We start from the raw sequence: 24,452 nt of genomic DNA, 5'->3' as shown, positions 1-24,452 counted from the left end.
GTGACAGGGGCAGAGTTGGGCTTAAGGCAAGGCCTTGGTAGGTAGCAGCTATGAGAAGCAGACTGGATCCTGGGCAGAAAGGGGCCGCAGCAGATGAAAGGGAGGGATGGGAGAATGGCTGGAATAAGAGATAACAAGGCTGAGAGAAGGTGAAGCAGAGTTGAAGTGATCTCTGATACACAGGGTAGTGACGATGATGGGTGACAATGAGGACTGGCGCTAGGCTCTGCACTCTATACCCTCTGATGCTTTTTTATTTAAAGATTTATTTACGTATTCCAGAGAAAGAGAAGGGGGGAATGGTGCAGGGAGAGAGGAAGAGAGTCCCAAGAAGACTCTGCACAGAGCCCAACGCAGGGTTCAATCCTATGAGATCATGACCTGAGCTGAAACCAAGAACTGTGTGCTCAACCCACAGAGCCAGCCAGGTGCCCCCACCCCTGATACTTTACAGGACATATGTACTCTACATAAACTATCTTCCTTAATCCCAGCACCCCTCTAGAGTTTAAGTAACATTTTTATCCCGACTTTACAGAGGAAGAAACCAAAGAAGACAGAGGTGCAGAACTTGTCATAAAAGCTACTAGCCAGTAATTGAGCTCAAGTTTAATTGAACCTGGCTCCAAAGCTTGTGTCCTCGCTCCGGTCGCTCTGCCTTCCCTTGATGCTGTCACTGAAAGTGTTTTAGATAGATCAATAAGAACAGGTATTTTGTCTTAATTTCATACACAAGTTTTTTCTTTGAGCATATATGAAGTATTCTATGCAGAATGTTACCTCAGAAGGTCAGTGTAGCATGGCCATTAAATAGTCAGACTGGAGTCAAGATGCATATGTTCAAATCCCAGCTCTTCTACCCACTGGCTGGGTGAATTTGGGAAAGTTACTCAGCCTCTCTGTGCCTTACTTTAAACCTATGGGTGATTAAAAATAGCACCCACCTCCGGAAGTTGTTGTGAGGATTATTTAATATACATAAAGTATTTTATGCACTGTTTTTTTTTAATTACAAGATTTAAAAATATTGGCAAGCTATGACTTCTTCCAATAACTCTTTTCTATGAAAATAATTGAACATTACATGTGCTTCTCCAAATTTTTGCAACACTTCTACTGCTACATAAGCTAAGGGACAGATTTTTAAAAAGTAGTCAAATGTCAGCTGTTAAACATCACACTGCCAGCATCATAAATGAAGTCACCATTTGGCAAATAATTTCTTGGCGGGAGTGGTTCTTACCAACAGGGAAAATTAAAAAAAAAAAAAAAATTTAAATAAAATCCCCACTGTGATTTGTCAAGCATTTCAGACACATGGCTCAGCAATTTTTCCAGCTGAAAAGTTCTTTTCCTTTCATCTTAGAACTCAGAGGAGGACCAACTAGAGGGGGTAGACTGTTAGGTAAATTCCATTTTGTTGGGTTTGTTTGTGTTTTTTGTGACTGTCAGTTCCCTGCAGGTGAGGCTGTTTTCCGTGGGGAGAAGATAAACCACATTATTCAAACACTGACATGGGCTCTGGCTTAGAGGCCGTTCTTTATTATCCGATTGCTTTAATTTAATGTGGGGAACCCAGCCGAATAGATGCAGTAGTTGTCTTACCTCATTTCCTCCCTTTCCAAGGTAGAAAGAGCAAGTGCCCTCCTCTGTCAAATGAGGGGTTGAACTAGATGTCCTCCTCGGTCCTTTTGGCTCTGACAATTTTTGTGGCCTCAGATTTTCTTCTTGGCAATGTTTTTGGTTTTCCAGCACATTGAATAGGCCCAAACATCTCTACGTGCTTATCCCAGTAGTTACAGGCAGCCAGGAAAGCAAAAGGCAAGGTCTTACATTTCAGCAAGGCCTTGCAATTTAGAACACGCTTTCACATATGCATCCTTTAAAAAATCTTCACAAAGGTCACGAAGGACTTTCTGATGACGAGACCCAGGGAAGTCGAAGGATCTGTCCAAGGTCACACAGCTTGTAGGAAACAGGGCCTTACAATAAGCCTTTCTATCAGTGCACTGGCTTTTGCGGTCAATGCCTCCCGACCCAAGAGGACAGGATGACATTACCAGGATGCTCAGTTTCTTCAGAGTAGATTCTGTTGGTTCTGATTAGTCATGTCTAGAGCTCTGCACCAGTCACTGTGGCCCGCAGATGGGAAAGCTTCTGATTTACCCAAACCTAGTCACAGCATCTTCTTAGGAGGTGGGAGAGGATCTGCTCCCCTGAACCACATAGCTGAAAATGGGAGCCGGAGAATCAAGGAAGTCATCAGGGCGAAGAGAGTTTAGATGGTGCACAGAAAAATAAGAAATTTCCCATTAACTGCAGAGAAAGCATTTTCCCCAAAAGACATTTTGCAAATAAATTAAGAAATGTTTTATTTTCTATTTTGTCTTAATCAAATTTAATTTTTGCAAAGGCAGTTTTCCCTCCAAGTGATATTGGGTAACCAAAAACGAACTCTAGGGTGGTTGAGGAAATGGAACAAGAAAAAGCTCAACCGTTTCAAGTACCGAGATGTCTGGAAATCCGTATTTGTTGAGTATGTCTGGGTCTCAGCTCAAATGAGACAAAGTCACTCTTCTCTGGGACCTTTAGGAAGGATATGGAGCTCTTCCAATCAGATCAAACCAAAAGACATTCCTCAGACATCCTACATCCAGGGGTCCCCAGGTACAGAGGGGCTGGGGTGGCCATGTTTCCTGCTTTTTCAATTTGAACCATCATCTAATTTTCTGTTTCTTGCCTTGTGATTTCCAGAGTTTATACCTGTGAGCCATTGTTCTTTTGAGGCATGTGTCATTCAAATCCCCTTTGGCTTCAAGAAGTTGCTCCAAGGGTTGTTTTTTTTTTTTTTTTAGAAAGTTGTTTTTGGATTATATCCTGTTGACCAAAACTTTCCCCTCAGTTGTCATGGTAACTTGCACACTGCAAGAGCTAGATGTTAGCCAAGAGGTTTGACAAGCAGATGACTTCCAGGCAAGGGTTGATTTAGGACTTTTGGGTTGAGGCACAGGCTTTTACTGTCCTGGAAGCTAGTTTACATAATTAGTAAATCGTTTGGATTCAAATAAGCTAACCTCTAAACCAACCACGGAGTATCCCTACAAGGTACTACTCAACTCATTCAAGGTACTACTCAACTCACTCAATTATATTCTTCAAGTTTCAACTAGTAGCTGACTAGTTAACCCTTGGATGTGGGGGAAGGAAAAGTTGTGGGGTTTGTAAGTTGCACATTTTGTAACATTAAACAATTTTCACATATACAGGAAATATGAATATTTTTTAGGCCACTGGATGAATATCAAATATTAGAATTACAAAATTTTTATTTTTATAAAAGTATTTTCAAAACTTCCATTAAATTTTCAAAAAAATTAAGTTTAATTTGAGCTTCAGTAACTTTTCATTAAAAACATTGATATTGGGGCACCTGGGTGGCTCAGTGGGTTAGGACCTCTGTCTTCGGCTCGGGTCATGATCCCAGGGTCCTGGGATCGAGCCCCGCATTGGACTCTCTGCTCAGCGGGAAGCCTGCATCCCCCTCTTTCTCTGCCTACCTCTCCGCCTACTTGTGATCTGTCACATAAATAAATAAAATCTTTAAAAAAAAATTGATATTATTGGGGTGCCTGGGTGGCTCAGTGGGTTAAGACTCTGCCTTTGGCTCAGGTCATGATCTCAGGGTTCGGAGATAGAGCCCCACATCAGGCTCTCTGCTCAGCGGGGAGCCTGCTTTCCCCCACCCCCTGCCTGCCTCTCTGCCTACTTGTGATCTCTGTCAAACAGATAAATAAAATCCTAAAAAAAATTCTAAAAAAAGTTGATATTATTAATATATTGTAGGTGTCGTGTCTCTTAATAGATCATTTTGAATATTTAGCAGAAAAATGATATCTCTGGAGAGCATATATAAAAATATGGTTAAATTTTCTATAGTAATATTTAATAACTCATTTTAAAATAAAATATATTCAAATTTTGGATACTTTGAATACCATTACATTTTATATTTCTAATCCTTTAGAATTATTACTATCTATATATAGGACATAATTTATGTCCAACTATTGATTAGTTAAGAGATATTACTGAAATGAAGGCAATAAATGTTACTGAAATATATAAAATTATGTATGTCTTTATTATATGACAGTGTATCAACACAAAATGTGCACAATAATTAAATTCAGTTGTCTTTGATATTTTGCTATCTTTAAGTCATCTAAAAGTCCCTGTCTAAAAATCATAGCTTTATACATATATTATACATTGTAAAGGTGTTTTGTCAAGGCCTTGGAATAAAATACACTGTAAAAGTTGGTAGCTGAATTCACAAATTGGAAATGTTTAAACAGTGGCATGTGGGCCTACTGTGTTCCTGCACTCCAGGCCCCATAGCTGTAAGCTGGGCCCACATACATGCTCAGGTGTTCCATGGAGACCAACCCTCAGGCTTGGTCGCTTGGTTAAGGCAGTAACTACTAGATCACTCCACTGGGAACACACATTTTTCCCTCTGTATTTAGTTAGTAATCTATGGAGTGAGATCTTGCACATTGCTTTAGAATCCATTGATAACCTCTGTCAAATCAGTTATTAATTAGTTATTAGTTATTAATTTGGGGACCAGAAAAAGATGATTTTCCCAATTCTGTTTTTTCTTCTACATTTATTAGATGACATTCTTCTGTAACAAAGAGTTTTCCTTCCTTGATATCCTTTGCCCATTTTCATTTTCTTTTAATTAAAAAATATTTTGAAACATGCCACTGTGGTCACCACAGAAATGCACCTTTCCAATCTCCCATTGTGGGGAGGAGTATAACTGACTGACAAGCCCAGCTGCTGCCCTTTGGGGTTTTTTTGTTGGTTTTTGTTTTAAGTAAAGTCTGTACCTAGTGTGGGGCTTGAACCCATGACCCTGAGATCACCAGCTGTATGCTCTACCGACTGAGTGAGCCAGGCACCCTTTTATTTTGATTTTGTTATTACCTTTTTTTTTTAAGATTTTATTTATTTATTTGACAGACAGAGAGCACAAGTAGGCAGAGAGGCAGGCAGGGAGAGAAGAGGAAGCAGACTCCCTGCAGAGCAGAGAGCCCGATGTGGGGCTCGGTCCCAGGACTCTGGGATCATGACCCCAGCCGAAGGCAGAGGCTTTAAACCACTGACCCACCCAGGCGCCCCAATTTTATTACTTTTATTCATTTTTCCTTTTTTAAACAGTCTTGAGGTTTTCTTTTGTTTCTTTTTTACACTTATCCTGCCATGAATTTGTAGGGAATGGGTTCCAGCAGCTCAGGCTCCTTTCCATTGGTTCTCACAAAGTGTGCTTCTCTGGGTGGAGCTTTCTAGACCTTGAGTTGAACCCAAGCATCTTTCTCTTTGACTTCCTTCTTTTTCTGATCATTTTCCTTCATGTGCTTCAGGAAGCCATCTCAGCTCTTTGAGTGCTTAATATGCTCAATACTTACATTAATTCTCTTGGCAAGAGTCCTGCCTTTAACTTGTTTGTTTACAACAATGCCAAGAGCATGCTGGGTAGCAGCACAGACCCTTCCAGTGTTGCCATGGTAACATTTGTGGGGTGTTCATTTTTTAACAGTGCCCATTCCCTTGATGTCTACAACATCACCTTTCTTATAGATCTGTATGTATGTAGCTAAAGGAATAACTCCATGTTTTTTAAAAGGTGGAGAGAACATAGTGGGTGTCTCTCTTCTTTCCCTTTGTCTTGGTCATTTTGTCAAATTACTGGGAGATGGCGGTCCAGCTGAAAGGAATTACTTTTATTAGTTTATATTTATATCAGCTGCTGCCTTGTGAAAGCACTTCCAAAGTTACGCCAAAGTCAGGCTTCCAAATGTTGATTCCGACCAGTGAGGAGGCATGGCAAGGACACTGTTCCTGCAAGACAGTGATTCCTTGACAGGTGACTTTGGCTCCACACTAGCCTGGCCAAAACTTCCTTAGAACTGTACTTCGTCCAAGTCTCTTCCTACCCACCCCTACTTTCTCCCACTTCTTCCCAGGTGCCAGATCCACATCACGGTCCCCTCCAGGCATCTCCCTAATACATTTCTTGCATGTTTAACCCCATCCTGGCTTCTTAGTGAACTGAGCTAACACAATCATAAAAACAAGAGTAAATCAAACACATACATACACTTTATATAATAATACCACCACCCTGGCTATGAAATGGAAAATTATCTATACCCGTCCTTCCACTCATTCACTTCAAAGTGAACCACTGTCCTAAATTCTATATAATCATTGCCTCCCTTTTTTGTTTAGTAACTGACAGATATACTCCCAAGCAAGTCATGGTTAATTTTGTCCATTCTGGAATTTTATATAATGGAATTCTTTTTTTTTTTTTCCAAGATTTATTTAAGAGTGAGCACACCCATACACAAAGGTGGGGGGATGGGGGAGAAAATCAGTCCCCTGCTTAGCGAGGAGCCCCACGTAGGGCTTGATCTCACAACCCTGAGATCATGACCTGATCAAGACTCAACCAACTGAGCCACCCAGGTGCCCCATAAATAAAATTCTACTTTGGGTATTCTATGACTTATTACTCACTCAACACCACAACCATCAACATAATATTCAGATGTGTGCAACCATAGTTAGACAGTTGACTTCAATGTTTGTGTGGTTTTGACTGTATATTCTTTTGCAGTAGTAAGTTATATATTCTGGACACTAATCTCTTGCTAATCATATGCGTTGCAAATATCTTATCATTTGAGGCTTGACTTTTCACTCTTTGTGACATCTCCGAGGAACAGAAGCAATCACAGATATCTATCTTTCCCTCTATTAAGTTTTAAGAGATTCTTCCCTATTTTAAGACCTTAAAAGATATTCCCCTTGGGACGCCTGGGTGGCTCAGTTGGTTAAGCGGCTGCCTTCGGCTCGGGTCATGGTCCCGGCGTCCTGGGATCGAGTCCCACATCGGGATCCTTGCTGGGCAGGGAGCCTGCTTCTCCCTCTGCCTCTGCCTGCCATTCTGTCTGCCTGTGCTCGCTCTCTCCCCCCCTCTCTCTCTGATAAATAAATAAAATCTTTAAAAAAAAAAAAAGATATTCCCCTATATTGACTATGAAACGTTTCATTTTGCTTTTTATATTTTCTTTTTTCTTTTTTTTTTAATTTTTTTTTAAAGATTTTATTTATTCATTTGACACAGAGAGATCACAAGTAGGCAGAGAGGCAGGCAGAGAGAGAGAGAGGAGGAAGAAGGCTCCCCGCGGAGCAGAGAACCCGATGCGGGACTCGATCCCAGGACCCTGAGATCATGACCTGAGCCGAAGGCAGCGGCTTAACCCACTGAGCCACCCAGGCGCCCGCTTTTTATATTTTAATCTTTTATGTACCTGAAATTGATTTTTAACATGGCATGAAATAAAAATCCAATTTCTTTTTTTTAATTGAAATATAATTTAGATCTGTAATATTTGCCTTTTATAGTTCTAAGAGTTTCAACAAATTCAATTGGGTAACCAACACCACCATAAAGATATAGAATTATTCTTTTCCTTTATAATCAACCTCTTCCTCTATTCTCAGTTCCTAAGAACGACTGATCTATTTTTTTGTCCCTTGAGTTCTGCCTTTTCAAATAGGTCTTGTAAATGGAATCATACAGTATATAGCATTTTGAGTCTGGCTTCCTCCATTCTGTAAAATACATTTGAGAGTCATCCATGTTGTATAAATCAGATCATTTTTTATTGCTGAGTAGTATTTCACTGAGTGGTTGTACCATAATGTATCTATCCCTTCATCCACTGAAAGATACTTCAGTTGTTGCCAGGTTTTGCTGATTCCGACCAGCCCCATAGGAAGATTCCTGTTCTGCATCCTCACCAGCTTACTAACTTGAAATATCAAAAAATAAAAAATAAAAAAAAAGACAATAGTCTTTTCAAAGAGCCTTTCTAACATGCATCCAGTGATATCTCATTGTGGTTTTGATTTGTGTTTCAAATCAAATGGTAAGGACTCCTAATGGTAAGCATCTTTTCATGGGTTTATTTTCTATTTACATTTCTCTCTTTTTAGGTGGGGTGGGGGTTAGGGGCAGAGGGAGTGAGAGCATCTTGAGTAGGTTCCACACCCAGTGCAGAGTCTGACGTGGGGGTTGATTTCATAACCCTGAGATCATGACCTGAGCCCAAATCAAGAGTTGGATGCTTAACCAACAGAGACACCCAGGTCCCCCTGCATTCTGTATCTTCTCTGAGGAAATGTTCACTGTTTAAAAATTAAGTTGCTTGTATTATTACAGGGTCATAACAGTTCTTTACATATTCTTAATTAAAGTCCTTTAGGAGATGATGGTTTACAAATATTTTTTCCCAGTTTGTGACTTGCATTTTCATTTTCTTAACCATCTTATTTGGTCCTAATTTTATGAAGTCTATTGGATTATTTTTTTAAGTATCATGATGCTTTTTGCATCCTAAGAATTCTTTACCTAACCTAAAGTCACAAAATTTTGTTTTATAAGTTTTATAGTCTTCATTTTCACTTTAGGTCTAAGATTCATTATAGCTCAACTTTTTTTTCCACATGCTAAGAGATCAAATTATTTTTTAACAATAAAATATCACCATTCTGAAATATCTCATAGAAAGTTATAGTTAACAATTCAGTTCCTTGATTCAAGCTTCTTCAATGATGACTAAAGAGAATGTTGGTATTTTTCCCCATTTACCATCATGAAATTATTATTTTTTTTTGAAGTAAGCACTACCCCCAACGTGGCACTTGAATTCATGACCCTGAGATCAAGAGTCACATGTTCTACCCACTAAGCCAGCCAAGCGACCCTGAACTTTACTTTTTAACCAGGATATATGCTAAGATCCAAATCAAACAATCTGCCCTTTAGCCAATTTCCTTGGCACACGCAAACTATCAGATAGGATATTTCCAAGTGCAGAGACAATCTTGATTCCAGACATAAAAACGCTTGATGTTACTAAGTTGAAAATAGGAATCTCAAAAATGACTAATAAGACAGACTCACTTTATTTTTTAAATTTCAATGCAAATATCATTGTAGCTAAATCATTTTTCTCAAAATTATTGTTTATTCAATGAATGCATTTGAAAAATAAACCCCCAGGAGAGCTATTTCAGGATCAGACCCATTCTGATGAGGTTCAGGAAGAAGCTTTCGCCTTTAGCAATGTCTGCCTGCTGGTCTGTCCATAGCAAAGCCAGCTGACATGGCAACGTACTGCACATGAGCCTTCCCTCTTCCTACCAACCCATCTTTTGAAGAGAATTCTGTGTTTGCGTGTACACACACATGCGTATGTGTCTGTCCACATGTGTGCCTGAAGACACGTAATGGAAATAAGAAGTCTTTATGCCTGCCCCAGGGAGCCAGCCCTTAGGCGGGTGATCATGGTTGAAGAGGCCGCTGTCTAAAAGGCCTTCTGCTGATCAGGATACCACCTCTTGGTCCAGCAGTTGGCCTGCAGCCTTTGTCTATAAACAGCAGCCCTACTCAGCCCCGTTAATGCCCTACCTCTGGTCAGCCCTTCCAGGCAAGTGTCTTCAAAGTGTAGTGTGATTTCCAGTTTGAAATGATAACCCTCGCAGGTGGCAAGCAGTACTCAACACGCTTCTTCACAGAATCCCACAAGTAAACATTCCCATGGAAAAGTGATATTTTCAACGCTTTACATATTGGATTTAATAAGGGGTTAGTGTCAAAGTCACACACAGAACAGAGAGAAGGATGTTATTGAATGCTCAGCATGGTACCTACAAAAATTGTCTGCTGAATGCAGCAAATTCCTTTGCAGGGCTAATATAAAGCCAAAATGGGTTGGATGCTGGTATGAAGGGGAGCCCAATATAATCGCATTTAGTTTTGGGGCCTATCTCTCTTTAAGTGATGTCTTCTTTTTTAAGTCACAGTGGACAAAGATCATTCACAGGGTGTCACAAACAACTCTTACTCTACCTGTGTGGGCCTGGCACAGCTGTTGGTGACCAAAAAGTCATGAAAAGACAAGACTCGCTTTGAAATTCTATGAATACTGTTAGCCATGAAAGACTGGCTAGGATCTTCATGTCTTTGAAAAACTAAATCGAAGCAGAATCTTTGTGTTTAGCTCCGCAATTTAGTTAATACATCAAAGCTAAACATGATTATTTAGAAGAAAAAAAAAGAAAAAAATAACTAGATGGGATGAAGAAGGCTTCTCCCTTTTCAGTTTGGTTGGTTGGTTTGTCCCTGGGTGTTTCTAGGTAAACTCCTTTATTAGTCCCTTATTTCTGTGTGCAACGAATTAGATTCTCCCCAGTTCTGTAAGTATAAGTCACTTCATTTGTAGCACAGTGCACCTGAGGCCACAACCCAGGTTCATCCTAATAACTGACACCAGTGAACGAATGGGTACTTTAAAATAACAAGGTTACAGAAAAGCTCCAGAAGGATCAATGGCTACCAGGGGACTGAATTTGTTGTTCTGTGGTTTTTTTTCTCCTGTCTTTTTTTTTTTTTTTTTTTTTTTTTTAAGTAACCTCAACCCCCAATGTGGGACTTGAACTCACAGACCCCAAGAATGAGAGTTGTATACTCTACCCACTGAGCCAGCGAGGTGCCCCTCTGTTTTTTTTTTTTTTTTAAGATTTTATGTATTTGTCAGAGAGAGGGAGAGAGAGCGAGCACAGGCAGACAGAATAGCAGGCAGAGGCAGAGGGAGAAGCAGGCTCCCTGCCGAGCAAGGAGCGTGATGCGGGACTCGATCCCAGGATGCTGGGATCATGACCCGAGCCGAAGGCAGCTGCTTAACCAACTGAGCCACCCAGGCGTCCCTCTATCTGTTTTTTAACTGCTTAAAATTTCAGATGTTAATGACTAATGTTTCTTAGAAATTGTTACAATACATAATTTTGTTAATTATTACATTAATTAAGAGGCCTCTGGGTGGCTCAGTGGGTTAAGCATTTGACTCTTGATTTTAGCTCATGATCTCAGGCTTTTGAGATGGAGCCCAGCATTGGGCTCCAAGCTCAGCAGGGAGTCTGCTTGGGATTCTCTTCCTTTGCCTTTCCCCCTCAAAAATAAATAAATAAAATCTTAAAAAAAAAAAAGGAAAAAAAATTATTCTCTCTCTCTCTCCTTCTGCTTCTCCCCTCAATGTCTCTCCCTCTCTGGAAAAAAAAAATACTATTACATTAGTTGAATTGGAGAAATATATATAATCCCCCACACAAAATAAAATATTTTGCATAAGTCATTTATGTATGCCAACTCTTTTTAGAATTGAGGATTCTAAAGAAAAAAAGTTTAACAAGTACCAATTGTCTTGCATTTCACTGAAAGCCCTGAAGATGCATTTTTAAAATATTAAATACATATATTGTGATAAGGTAATATATAGCAAATATAGATTATTCTAACTCACATTTAAAAATATTCTTTGATCTAATAATTACACTATTACACTGCTAGGGATTTTTTTAAGGATGTAATTTAAAAGAAGAAAAAGCAATGTGCACTTAGATTTTCACGGCTGGGTTACTTGTAATAGGACAAAAAAAGAGAAAAGAAATGTCTCATGAAAGGTAAGTGCTTAAATTAATTGTTAAAAACCTGATGGATTATTATATGCTTGCTACAATGACATTTATTATTTCTATATATAGATATATCAATTACATGTGATTCAATATTAACCGAAAAGCAAAAGTACCATATGACTGAAATTGAATTAAGATATATATGTATGGGAACAAAGAATGGAATGTATTTTAAAAATTGTAGATTTGTAAAACATTGAATTATTTTTATCAACATTTTCTAGCAATAAGAATTTTTTAATTATGGAGCCACAAAAACTATATCAAATTTATATAATCTTAACCTATTCTTCCATATTCTTTTTTTTTTTTTTAATTTTACCTATTTATTTGACAGAGAGAGAGATCTCAAGTAGGCAGAGTGGCAGGCAGAGAGAGGAGGAGGGAAGCAGGCTCCCTGCTGAGCAGAGAGCCCGATGTGGGGCTCGATCCCAGGACCCTGAGATCATGACCTGAGCTGAAGGCAGAGGCTTAACCCATTGCGCCACCCAGGCACCCCTCTTCTTCCATATTCTTTATGTATTTCAGCAAAACCAGAAAGAGAATATGTTCCATAAGAGATAAGGGAATCAATTATGGCCTAAGTGCACTGTTTAGTTCAACTTTTTTTTCTTTCTTGGGGGGAGAGGGGTTCACAAATCTTTCTTGATAAAGAAGTACTTTGATTTACATGCTGGCGTAAATTCCTCACCTCATCACAACCAACACTCTTGAGCATACACTCACCTGCTGCTTCTCAAGTATGGCCATCTTCTTTCTGTCTCACACTTAACTGTTTCTTCTACCTGGAATGTTCTTGCCATTCCGAGTCTTCTGTAACACTTAGGTCTCAAATGCTATCATCTGAGAATGTCCACTTATCTATTTATTATGCTCCCTGTCTAAGCCAAAATGTAACAAATGGAGTAAAATTTGATCTACTGGTGCTATATGGTTTCTGGTGTAGTTCTTTGTTATGGTTCTTTGTTTGGTACAGGAGATGAGAGTGTCATTTGGAAATAGAAGAAGAGAAAGAAACTGCTTCAGAAATAGCCTCCTTGAGGGGGGTGAAGGGATGGATGAGCCTGGTGATGGGTATTATAGAGGGCACATATTACATAGAGCACTGGGTGTGATGCATAAACAATGAATTCTGGAACACTGAAAAGAAATTTAAAAAATAAATAAAGATTAAAAAAAAAAAAGAAATAACATCACTGAATCTTAAAATCAGTAGATCAAAAAAAAAAAAAAAATCACTTAACATCTCTTCCGAATATCCCAAGGAATTGATGTAAGTTTCAGAAGACTCTGTCAAAATAATATATTTGGTAGGATTCTGATATCTGCCTCTTCTAGATTCACTGATTTAACAGAAAAAATTAACATTCTTCAATAGTCAGGGCACCTGGATGGTTTGGTCCGTGGAGCATGTGCGTGACTCTTAATCTTAGGGTTGTCAGTTCACGCCCCAAGTTGGGTGTAGAGATGACTTAAAAACAAAATCTTAAAAAAAAAATTCTTCAATATACAAATTTCTTGGGTTAAAAAAATTACATGCGTGTATGGTTCTGAAGTTTGCATGAATCATCTGGAGGGCTTGTCTCAACACAGGTTGTGGAGCCTCTGCGGCTTGTAACTCACCAGCTCTGTTGGGGGGGCCTTAGTGGTTCCCCCTAGCAAGCTCTCAGGGGGTGCTGGAGCTGCTGTTCCCTGGACTACACTTTGAAAACTACTTCTTCAATAGCTCCTGCAGTTCATGGTGATTACATGGAGGAAAACTCCTCCCCTTCTCCTTTCTTTTTCTGCAAGGAACATGTCCTTCCTGTGGTTTCCTGGGAACAACAGTGTTCTTGACGAACCTGATCTCTTTAATTGAATTGAAGTCTCCATTTACTCCTTTTCGTCATCTCTGCAAGAACATCCCAGACAACTCTCTAGTCAGGGGCACTGGTGTTTTGTTACGCTTTTACTTTTTACAATTTGGTAAGGAACCTTAGCTGTGCATAAGACAGATCACCTTTTGCTTCCCGATCGTGGTGACACCAGTTACCAGTGTGATCTTGGGCAAGTTTCCTAATCTTTCTTTGGGTCCTTGACCTGCAAGGAGGGCATCACCTCCCACTGCACAAGGGTGCCAGGAGAGTTAAATGAAACCGTGTAAGCCAGTCCTGGGTGCAGTGCTTGGCCCAGAGGCATGGCCCAATGAATGTGCGCTATTAGCAACTGATAAATAAAACAGGACATCGAGACCTTGTACTAAAGAGCAAAGAGTAACTGAAAATAATAGACATGAAAATAATGTCATTTTTAAAGAAGAAGGATGGGAGCAAGAAGGATTTGAATTTTGATCAGATTAAGGAAGCTAAGTCACCAATTACTTTACTTCAGCACCTAATAACATCACGCATGAGTTAAGGCCAATTCACTGGAGTATTTTGACTTGTTTCAACTTGAGAGACTAGAAAAATTTTGCTGGGATTTACCGTCATGTTGTTGGAGGAGTTTTACTGTCTTTCTCTTCTACATCAGTGCTCTTTACACACAACCTCTGGGTAAAGGAGACACTGTGATTTGTCTTACAGCTTTTCATAGTATGAATTCAATGCTTTCTCTTTAAATTAATTCATTTTCTTGGAGCACACATTTTCCAAACATTTCAGAAAATCACAACTTAACATAATTTGGCAGGACTTACCACAACAAGATAACTCACTTTTGCAAATGCTTAGGATTCTTTGGATGAAATTTCTCGTCTCACATTTGCCTGATTTTATTAAGCTTATTCTTTTCATACATACATATTTATCTTTCTGGCAGCACCAGACATCGTAAGGTTACGTCTACAAAAGTGGATCTTTGTGGTAGATCTGTTACAATCCTAAACAAGTCTCCAAAAACTTCCCCTTAGTGTAAAACAAAAGAGGCTATTATTGTTGACATTAGTATTTTGGCAAAATAATTTCTAAATTTATTTTGTGTGGGAGGCCCCATAGAAAGAAGGGAACTTTGAGAAATATCATCTTCTGTGGAGTAAATTTTATATAAGAAACTCTCTTTTACAGGGAGGCAATCCAAAGCATGCATTTTCAATAAAGTAAATAAAGCAATAACTTTTGGCTTTGCTGTAAAATATGAGAGCTCAAGGGTTTTCTTCGTCCTTTTTTAGCTTAAACATTTAAAATGTGCATATAGTTCCCAATGTGTAAACATCTACAAATGACTCACCAAACAGGTAACTTCATCCTGGTTCCTCATACTTTCATCACCAGAGCCCCATTTGTGTGAGTTTTTTTTCAGGGGAAAAGTCTAAAAAGGAAGCAGGCAAAGAAGTCCAAATGGAACTTTTAGAGCAATGGGCTTCCCAGACTTAAGCTGCCATCAGAACGACCTGCAAAGCTTGTCAAAACACAAATGTCCATCATGGGTGAATGGATAACAAATCTGGAGTATACATACACACACACAATGGAATATCATCCTGACGTTAAAAGGATGGAAATTATGTTATATGCAATGACATGAATGAATCTTGGAACATTATGCTAAGTGAAATAAGCCACTTACGAAAGGGCAAATCTTACATGATTCCACTTACATGAGGTATGAAGAGCAGCCCAAGTCATAGAGACAACAAGAATGGTTGTTGCCAGGGGCTGGGGAGAGGAGGAATGGGGAATTGTTTCACAGGTATTGTGTAAGAGTTTCAGTTTGGGACGATGCAAAGGTTCTAGAGATTGACTGCACAGTGCTGTGAATGTACCTAACACTACTGGACTGTATACTTATTTTTTTAAAGATGGTATTTGTTCAGGGGTTGTCTGGATGGCTCAGTGGGTTAAGCCTCAGCCTTCAGCTCAGGTCATGGTCTCAAGGTCCTGGGATCGAGCCCCACCTCAGGCTCTTTGCTTGGTGGGGAGCCTGCTTCCCCGTCTCTCTCTGTCTGCCTCTGCCTGATCTCTCTGTCAAATGAATAACATATATTTTTTATAAAAAATATGTTATTTATTCATTTTGAGAGAGCGAGAGCACACAAACCAGGGGGAGGATCAGAGGGTGAGGGAGAAGTAGACTCTCCCACCGAGCAGGGAGCTGGATTCGGGGCTTGATCCCAGGACCTGAGATCATGATCTGAGCTTAACACAGTCACTTAACCGACTGAGCCCCCCAGGCATCCCTGGACTGTATATTTAAAAATGTTGGGCTGATAGGGGTGCCTGGCTGGCTCAGTTTGGAAGAGCATGTGACTCTTCATCTCCAGGTCATGAGTTCAATCCCCACATTGGGTGTGGAGATTACTTAAATAAATGAAACTTAAAAAAAAAAAAAAAAAAAAAGGTTAGGATGGTAAGTGTTTTGTGTACTTATCCAATTAAAAAAAGAGAGAGAGAGCGAGAGAGAGAGAACAGGGAAGAGAAATTGGAGACAGCAAGTATAGAGAGTGTCCAGGAGTTTTTCTGTGATAGCTGAAAATGGGGTACAGATGGAGGTAAAAGGGAGGTCAAGTGTTTTGTTCATACATTGTGATCCTAGTTGTCTGTTCATATTTATGAAGAAGAATTATGTTCATTAACATAAAAAAGCTTATATAAAACTTCCTTTTTCAGTGGGAAGCTTGCCGTAGAGCAGTGTGTGTTGGCAAGCAGGACTGAGTTGAGGAATGTCCAGGTGAGAAATAATTAGGCAGATGATATTTTGTGTTTATTAAAAAGGGACTCATAGAATTGTTCACAGCCAGGTGTATGGTGATTATTAAACATGTGAAAACTACTTGGCATAATATATGGCATATGGAGCTGAATGAATGTTAGATGTACTTACCATTGCCTACCGTTTATCAGTTGCTCTTTCGAAGAGGCGAAACTTAAATTTTTGTGTCTCGTTCAAACTTGTCAAAAATTCAAGTTTTCCACCTGTGGTTACCTTTACTTCTTACACAGAACCCTTCACTTCTGGTCACAGTGAGACCAGAGTTTCTCCTCACAGCAAGCAATTCTCCCTGACACCCGCTGGGTACCCTAGAATTCAACTCAGAGCAGCCACCCTCCGGAGATTGCGTTGGGTCCCATGGGTTAAGGGCTCAATCCTCCAAGACTGCTCCTCCCCCTACTCCAGAAGCCAATCACAAGCCCAAGGTGGGATCACCTGTGCTTTTGACTGACTCCTGAAGAGAGGTCCCAGGACCCTTTCCTTGCGTTCTATTAACTTGCTAGGGCAGCTCACAGAACTTAAAGAAATAGTTTACTTACTAGGTCATTGGTTTATTCCAAAAGGATAGAACTCAGGGACAGCCAGATGGAAGAGCTGTACAAGGCAGGGTATGGGGTAAGGCCCCCCCCTAAGATTCCATTCCCTCTCCAGGTCCGCCACTCTCCCAGATTCCCACACGTTTGCCAATCTGGAAGCTCTCCTCACGCAGGCCTCTTGTTTTTTTTTTAGGGAGGCTTTATTACAGAGACATGATTGATGGAATCTTTGGCCATTGGTGATTGAGTCAACCTCCAGCCCCTTCCCACCCCCTCACCGGAAGTCGGTGGGTGGGGCTGAAAAAAAATCCCAACCCTCACGTGACCTGGTTGGTTCTCTGGGCAATTAGCCCCCATACTCAGGTGAGCTCCAACATTCCCACCCCATTGCTCTTTTCACTTAGGAGATTCCCAGGGTTTTAGGAGCCCTGTGCCCGCATGGGGACCAAGACCAAATATATACATAATATATGTTATGTAATATATTCTTTTTAAAGATTTTTAAAAAGATTTTATTTATTTATTTGACACACAGAAAGAGATCGCAAGTAGGCAGAGAGGCGATTTGGAACTCTATTCCAGGACCTTGAGATCACGACCTGAGCCTGAGGCAGAGGCTTAACCTACTGAGCCTCTTGGGCGCCCCTATATAATATATTCTTAATTTAGTTGTGGTTCTTTTGTCTGTATCCCTTGTACTTTTCCACTTGGTTCTTGGATTTTTTTTTTTTTTTAAAGTAGGGGTAGCTGTAATAAATGGAAATGTTCCCCCTTAAATTTGACTTGGTTATTTTTGCTTCCTATGAAAAAATGAATACTATTTTTTGGTAGAGCAATGGTTGTGAGCTAAAACAAATCTCACCATTCGGGAAGGAAAATGTGTAAAATTTCCAGAACCTTTACCTTGGACCATAAGAAAAAAATTTTTTGCCTTGGCCTTTTTGAAAGATCCTAGTTATTTAGGCTCCAAGAAAAAGGCACACTCAATTTTGTGAATTGCTATTTCATGTGAACAAAACCAAGTCTTTATACTATTCTTAATTTGGTTTCTGAAAGGGATTTAGATAATTGGGGCAATTTACAAAAGAGTGTGTTCTCCCTGGGGCCAACCCGGCTTTTTCTGTGGATTGCGGGTTCTCTGCCCCCTTGTGGCCTTCTGCAGGTTTTTTTGTTTTGTTTTTTGTTTTTAACTGTGTTTCACATTTCCAGCCTTGTAGTGACTGCCTGGTTCCCCGAACACCAGATGCAATTGCTAATCACATTTGCCTAGATGAGGGAGGAGGCCCCCTTCATAGTCTACAAGTCTTAATTTCAGAAATTCGCTTTCAGAGTGAAGAGAGAAAGAATTGCCTTCCAAATTGAAGGGAATTATGTTACAGGCATTTGATTGTATGAGGAGGCAGAATCCCAGAACAGGAAGGAAATCTTCAGAAGTGTTTTAATTCGACGCGGACTCCAGAAGACATTCAGGACAGATGGGCAGGAGCCTAATCTCCATGTTATATCTTCCTGTCTCTCTTCTCGAGACAGTGAAATTAATGTTTTAAAAACAATATTTATTAGAAATGTATTTATTGCTAAAAATTTGGAAAATGCTGAATAAAATCAAGAAAATAAAAATCACCTAAACCCTATCACCCAGATACAGTCATTATTCACACTTTGATTTAACCCTTCCTAATATTCTGAGAGAAGTTATGTATACACTTTTGGGTTGTATATTTAACAAAATAAAGGCTTTTAGATAGTACAGAGTAGGGATTGGCAAGAAAATAAAATCTTTAAAAAAGAAAAAAAGAAATGGTTTTACATTTTAAAATGGTTGAAAAGACTAACATTTTGTCACATGTGAAAATTATATGCAATTCAAATTTCAGTGTCCATAATAAAGTTTGGGTTTTTTTTTTTTTTTTTGGTAGATTTTATTTATTTATTTGACAGACAGAGATCACAAGTAGTCAGAGAGGCAGGCAGAGAGAGGAAGGGAAGCAGGCTCCGCACTGAGCAGAGAGCCCGATGTGGGGCTTGATCCCAGGACCCTGGCAGAGGCTTTAACCTACTGAGCCACTCAGGTGCCCCGCCACTAATAAAGTTTTATTGGAACACATCTGCGTGTATTCATTTATCTATTGTGTATGGCTCTGTGAAGACTAAAATATTTACTGTCCAGTCATTTACAGAAATGTTTTGCCCATCTCTGACACAAAGTCAGCATTTCTGGGGTGACTGGGTGGCTCAGTCGGTTAAGTGTCTGCCTTGGGCTCAGGTCAGGATCTTGGTACTGGGATCCAGCCCCACATCAGGCTCTCTGCTCAGCAGAGTTGCTTGTACTCTCTCTCCCTCTCTCTCAAGTAAATAAATAAAATCTTAAAAATTAAACACACACACACACGAAGTCAGCATTTCCAACATCTTTAAATATTTTTAAAAAACTGAACAGCAAAGTTATTGTCCATATAGTTTGGTGGGGATGTGTGCTATTATTTTCCCCTCATTCTCCTGCTCTTAAGAATATTTTTTCCAGGGGCACCTGGGTGGCTCAGTGGGTTAAAGCCTCTTCCTTCAGCTCGGGTTATGGTCCTGGGGTCCTGGGATGGAGCCCCACATCGGGCCCTCTGCTTAGCAGGGAGCCTGATTCCTCCTCTCTCTCTGCCTGCCTCTCTGCCTACTTGTGACCTCTGTGTGTCAAATAAATAAATAAAATCTTTTTTAAAAAAAGAATATTTTTTCCAGGTGGTTGGTTGGCTCAGTTGGTGGAGCATGCAACTCTTGATCTTGGGGTTGTAAGTTCAAGCCCCACATCTGGCATAGAGAACGCTAAAATAAATAAACTTAAAAATATGTTTCTCTATAATTTTTTCAGTGATCTTTTAAATAATATTTATTATAAAAAGTGTAAATATACACAAATGTAGAGAGTACAGTACTGCCAAATGCCCACCACTTGGAGTCTATAATTATCAAGATTTTGCCACATATCCTTATATTTTCCTTTATTCTTTACTGAACTATTTTAGAGCAAGTTATTCAGATCATATAATTTCATCCCAGAAACTTAGGCAGTGTTTTTTAACTATAAAAGTAGTACCTGCTCATGATGAACACTAAAATAAATTAAAACAATACAGATTTATAGAAATACATGAAATAAAAGGTGGAAGTTCCTTTTTTGCCTCTCTGTACTCCCTCCCTGCCAGTTTAGTGGGTATGTTTTTACCCATTTTTTTGTGTAGATAGAAATAAAATGTTATCATATAGATTATCCACTTAAAGATAATTCTGGACTAAAAGAATGAGAGAAGAAACCCAAATGGAAGCATACATGACAGCCCTCCAAACTCATACCTTGACCAGCCAAGAGTGAGAAGCAGGACTCTTTTAAGTTATTGGTTGGGGCTAGGTATGTTTTTTTCCTCGCATGTCACCCATTGTCCAGAAGCCCATGTCATAAACCAAGAGTGTGAAAGTGACGTGATGGGGACACACTTTCTACTGCCCTTTGCTACCACCCCATCCAATTTTTCAGGTAACAGGTGAATGCCCATAGCAAATTTGAGGGACCTTGTGCGAGTCTCCCAAAATGTGAGTTACTTAATTTAATTTACCTTATTATTTTTAAACTTTTTATTTTGAAAACAAAACTCAAATTGAGAGAAAAATTCCACCAACTATGTAATGAACTGCTCGCTATATACCCTTAACCTAGACTCACCAGTTAGGAAAGAACAGTGGTTGCTTTCTTTCTGTGTATTGATACTTATTATTGTTGTTGTTGTTTAAAGATTTTTATTTATTTATTTGACAGAGAGAGACACAGTGAGGGAGGGAATACAAGCAGGGGGAGTGGGAGAGGGAGAAGAAGCAGGTTTCACACTGGGCAGGGAACCGGATGAGGGGCTCAATCGATGACTGAGCCACCCAGGCGCCCCGTTGTTGTTGTTATTGCTGAAAATTTTGAGAAAAGATTGTAGATATCGTGATTCTTTATCCCTTAATCTTTCAGTGTATAAGTATACTTTTTTGGAAGCTTCATTTAAAGTGTGTAATGAAGCTTCATGCCAGAGTCTTCGAGGTCTGCTAAACACTATGTCTTCCCACTTCGAATTCACTTGAGTAACTTGTGTGTGGAGTTAGCTGATCAATTTTGAACCATAAATTGACAAATTTTACATTCTCTTCATTTTTTTTTTCATTTTTCTGAAAGAAAAACCTTCACAGTGGGATTTTTGAGTGTTAGGATTTGGGGCAAATTTTTTCCATCCTGTTCTTTCTTTTCCTGAAATGGAAATACAGTTTTTTTAAAAAATAATAACTTTACTGAGATATTCACAGAACATAAAATTCATGCCTTTACAGTGTACAATTCAGTGGTTTTTAGTCTATTCACATAGTTGCACAATTATCACCCCTATCTAAGTACGAACATTTCATCATCCCAAAAAGAACTTGTACCCATTAGCATTTTTTCACATCCCCTTCTCTAGTCTCTGGCAACCACTAAATCTATTTTTTGTTTCTATAGATTTGCCAGTTCTGGGCATTTCATAGGAATAGAATCATACAATATAGGGGCTTTTTTTAGTCGGGCTTTTCACCCAACGTTGGGCTCGAATTCATGACCCTGAAATCAAGTCACATGCTCTACCGACTGAGCCAGACAGGGACCCCAAATATGTGATTTTTTGTGTGTCTAGCTTCTTGCATCTAACATGTTTACCTGGTTCATCCATGATAATATGTGGTAGCATGTATTAATTCTTCATTCATTTCTGTGGTTATGTTTTGTGTCTCAGCTTACCAGTTGATGGCTATGTAGTTGTTTGCATTTTCTTGGCTGTTATGAACAATGCTGCTGTAAACATTTGTGTACAAGGTTTGCATGACAATATATTTTAGTTTTCTTAGGTATATACCTAGGAGAGAAATGGGTCATATGGTAACTCTACGTTTAACCTTTTGAGGAATTACCAGACTGTTTTTTTGAGTTGTTATGCCATTTTACAATCCCACTAGCATTATAAGAGGGTTTCAATATTTTCGCATCCTTACCAAGGATACTTGTCATTAGCCATCTTGTTTATTATAATCTTAGTGCGTATCAAGTGGTATCTCATTGTAGCTTTTATTTGCATTTCTCTAATGATTAATGACACTAAGCATCTTCTCATGCACTTATGGGACATTTGTAGATATTCCCTGGACAAATGTCTATTTAAATTCTTTGCCCATTTTTTCAGTTGGGTTGCTTTTTTTTTTTTTTTTTTTTTTTTTGGTAGGCTCCAGGCCCAGGGTGGAGCCCAGGTTAGGTCTTGAACTCGTGACCCTGAGATTAAGACTTGAGCTGAGATCAAGAGTTGGTTGCTTACCCAACTGAGCCATCCAGGCCCCCTGGGTTATTTGTCTTGTTATTGAGTTGTAAGAGTAAGTCCCTTATCAGATACATGATTTGAAATATTTTCTCCATTCTGTAGATTGTCTTTTCATTTCCTTCTGGCACTTTTCACTCTCCTCTGAAGTATAACAATTTTTAGTTTTAGTGAAGTTCAATTAATTTTTCCTTTTCTACTTCTGTTTTGGGATCATCTCTAAGAAATCATTGCCTAATCTAAGGTCATCAAGATTTATATCTATGTTTTCTTCTAGGAAAGTTTTATAGTTTTTACTCTTACCTTTAGGTCTATGATCCACATGGAGTTAATTTTTCTACATGGTGTGTGATAAGAGCATATGTTATTTATTCATTCATTGATTTTTAAAAGTTTATTTATTTTTTTAAGTAATCTCTACACCCCACACAGGGCTCAAACTCACCACCCCAAGATCAAGGGTTGCATGCTTCTCAGAGTGGACCAGCCAGGGTGCATCAGGGCATATGTTATTTTTAAGAAAAAAAAAAAAAAAAAAGGAAATGTATTTTTCTTTATTTTTTAAGTATTCTAAAAATAAATTTATAATCACAATGAACAAATAGCTTTCAAACTCCTAAAATGTGTTGATTCAAGATTTGTATGCCCATAGCTAGATATTTAAATTGATTTTCATTAGACTGCATTAAGAAAAGAAATATGAAAACAAAGTGAGCTTTTCTCTTTATGAAAAGATCTGTGACGGAGCTGTCAGATGGTTGCTGCCTGTGACATTCTGCATGGCAAAGCATTCCATATCCCCATTGTTCCATTAACTCTGTTTTGTTTTGTTTTGTTTTGCGGGGGGTGGCCTAAAATAGAAATCTCATTTAATAACAAGAAAGCTAGAAATAGCCATAAAGGTCTAGATTATACATTTTCAACAAAGAGGCAGCTAAAAAATAACAGAAGTTTGAAATATCCAACTAAAAGCATACTGGCCCATCCACCCCAAAAGAATCTGCACATTATATGAAGATGAGTGGATTTTCAGGTTTCTAGTTCCCATTTCCATAGTCTTAAAACATTTGAGGGTTTCCCCTAGATGTATTCTCCCAGATGCTTATTTATATACTACATTTTCAGTTCTAGAATATAGGCACCTTGTCTTCCTCACCTTTATCCCCGCCCCAGGCTCCAGGGCCCCTGTGTACACGGGTATGGATTGTATAGCGCAACTCTCAAGAGCGTCCGCAGTTGAGCAGTGCCCATCTGTCCAACTGTCCATGGAGGTTCGGACCCACACCATACCTTCCGGGCAGCGAGTCTCCATCTTTATTTGTTGAGTTGAAATGAATTCCCCTAAGTTCTCTCTAAAATCAGGGGCAGGCTCCTGGTCAGCAGGACGCTTCTGAGGCAGGCAGTAAAAAGTAGCCCCGATTATTGTTGGCATTGAATGCCTCTGTTACATCTTTCGGGGTATATTAAGATGGACTCTAGTCTTTGTTCTCCTAAAACCCAGGGCTGAGTTAAGCAAAGAAGAGCTGGTGTAGGGAGCGGTGCCCACCCTGCAAAACGCCAGCAGGCTGACTTCAGGCATGCCGCACGCTTTCCTAGGAACATTTTCTATCTGGAGGCTGTGATATCTGACACTCCTGTCCAGCTCAGTCACCTTGCGTTCCTTCCTTTTCATCACGGAATTGAACTTGGCTTCCAAGTAAACAATGCTGGGTTTTGAGTGACCCAGCAGCTGCTACGCTTTGGTGAGAGAGTTCTCTCCCCCCACTTTTTCTCTTGCTTTGCTCTCTCATCCCTTTCTCCTCTACCCCCATCTCCTCCTGCCTCTCCTACCTCATTACCACACCAGAAACTGCTTCTGTCTCTCTCCTTTCCCAAAGAGACACTTCCTTTATTCAACTGCTTAAACAAATAAAACAAAGTTTCCCTTCCCACCGCCCCCCCCCCCCCCACCACCTGCTCAAAATACAAGCGGGAGACCAATTATAACCAGGGAGACAAATCCCCTTTGAACAGCTGATCCAGGGCATGGATTTGGAGCCTTATCTTCGGTCTGAATCACAGGGTCATGCCGGGGTCATCCCTAGAGCAAACCGTCCCGTTGGCTTCCACTGAGTTTACCCTGAAATGTGCAAACCAGGTCTCTTTTCTCATGGATTACGGAGCTATTTGGTGAAGGCTGCTCATTTGATGTACTAATCAGCATCTTGACATGACACATGGGAAGAGTTTAAAATTTTGCCTTTGT

General features: G+C 39.5%; 1 long non-coding RNA gene and 1 pseudogene across 1 annotated transcript in view; both read right to left on the bottom strand.

Moving 5' to 3' along the window:
* The window catches only part of LOC116569580, a 31,094-nt gene extending 14,129 nt beyond the window's left edge, over nt 1-16,965 (bottom strand). The window contains exons 1-2 of the long non-coding RNA XR_004277085.1: nt 16,845-16,965; nt 14,824-14,904 (exon numbers count right to left, since the gene is read on the bottom strand). This is a non-coding gene — a long non-coding RNA (uncharacterized LOC116569580). The remainder of the gene's footprint in view (nt 1-14,823; nt 14,905-16,844) is intronic.
* LOC116569579 lies at nt 5,213-5,742 on the bottom strand (annotated as a pseudogene).
* Nucleotides 16,966-24,452: the final 7,487 nt, after the last annotated feature.

This window comes from Mustela erminea, chromosome 11 (genome assembly GCF_009829155.1).
Source record: "Mustela erminea isolate mMusErm1 chromosome 11, mMusErm1.Pri, whole genome shotgun sequence".
Lineage (NCBI taxonomy): Eukaryota > Metazoa > Chordata > Mammalia > Carnivora > Mustelidae > Mustela > Mustela erminea.
Note: the sequence above shows the minus strand (reverse complement) of the source record. Positions and strands in the feature narration are given on the sequence as shown.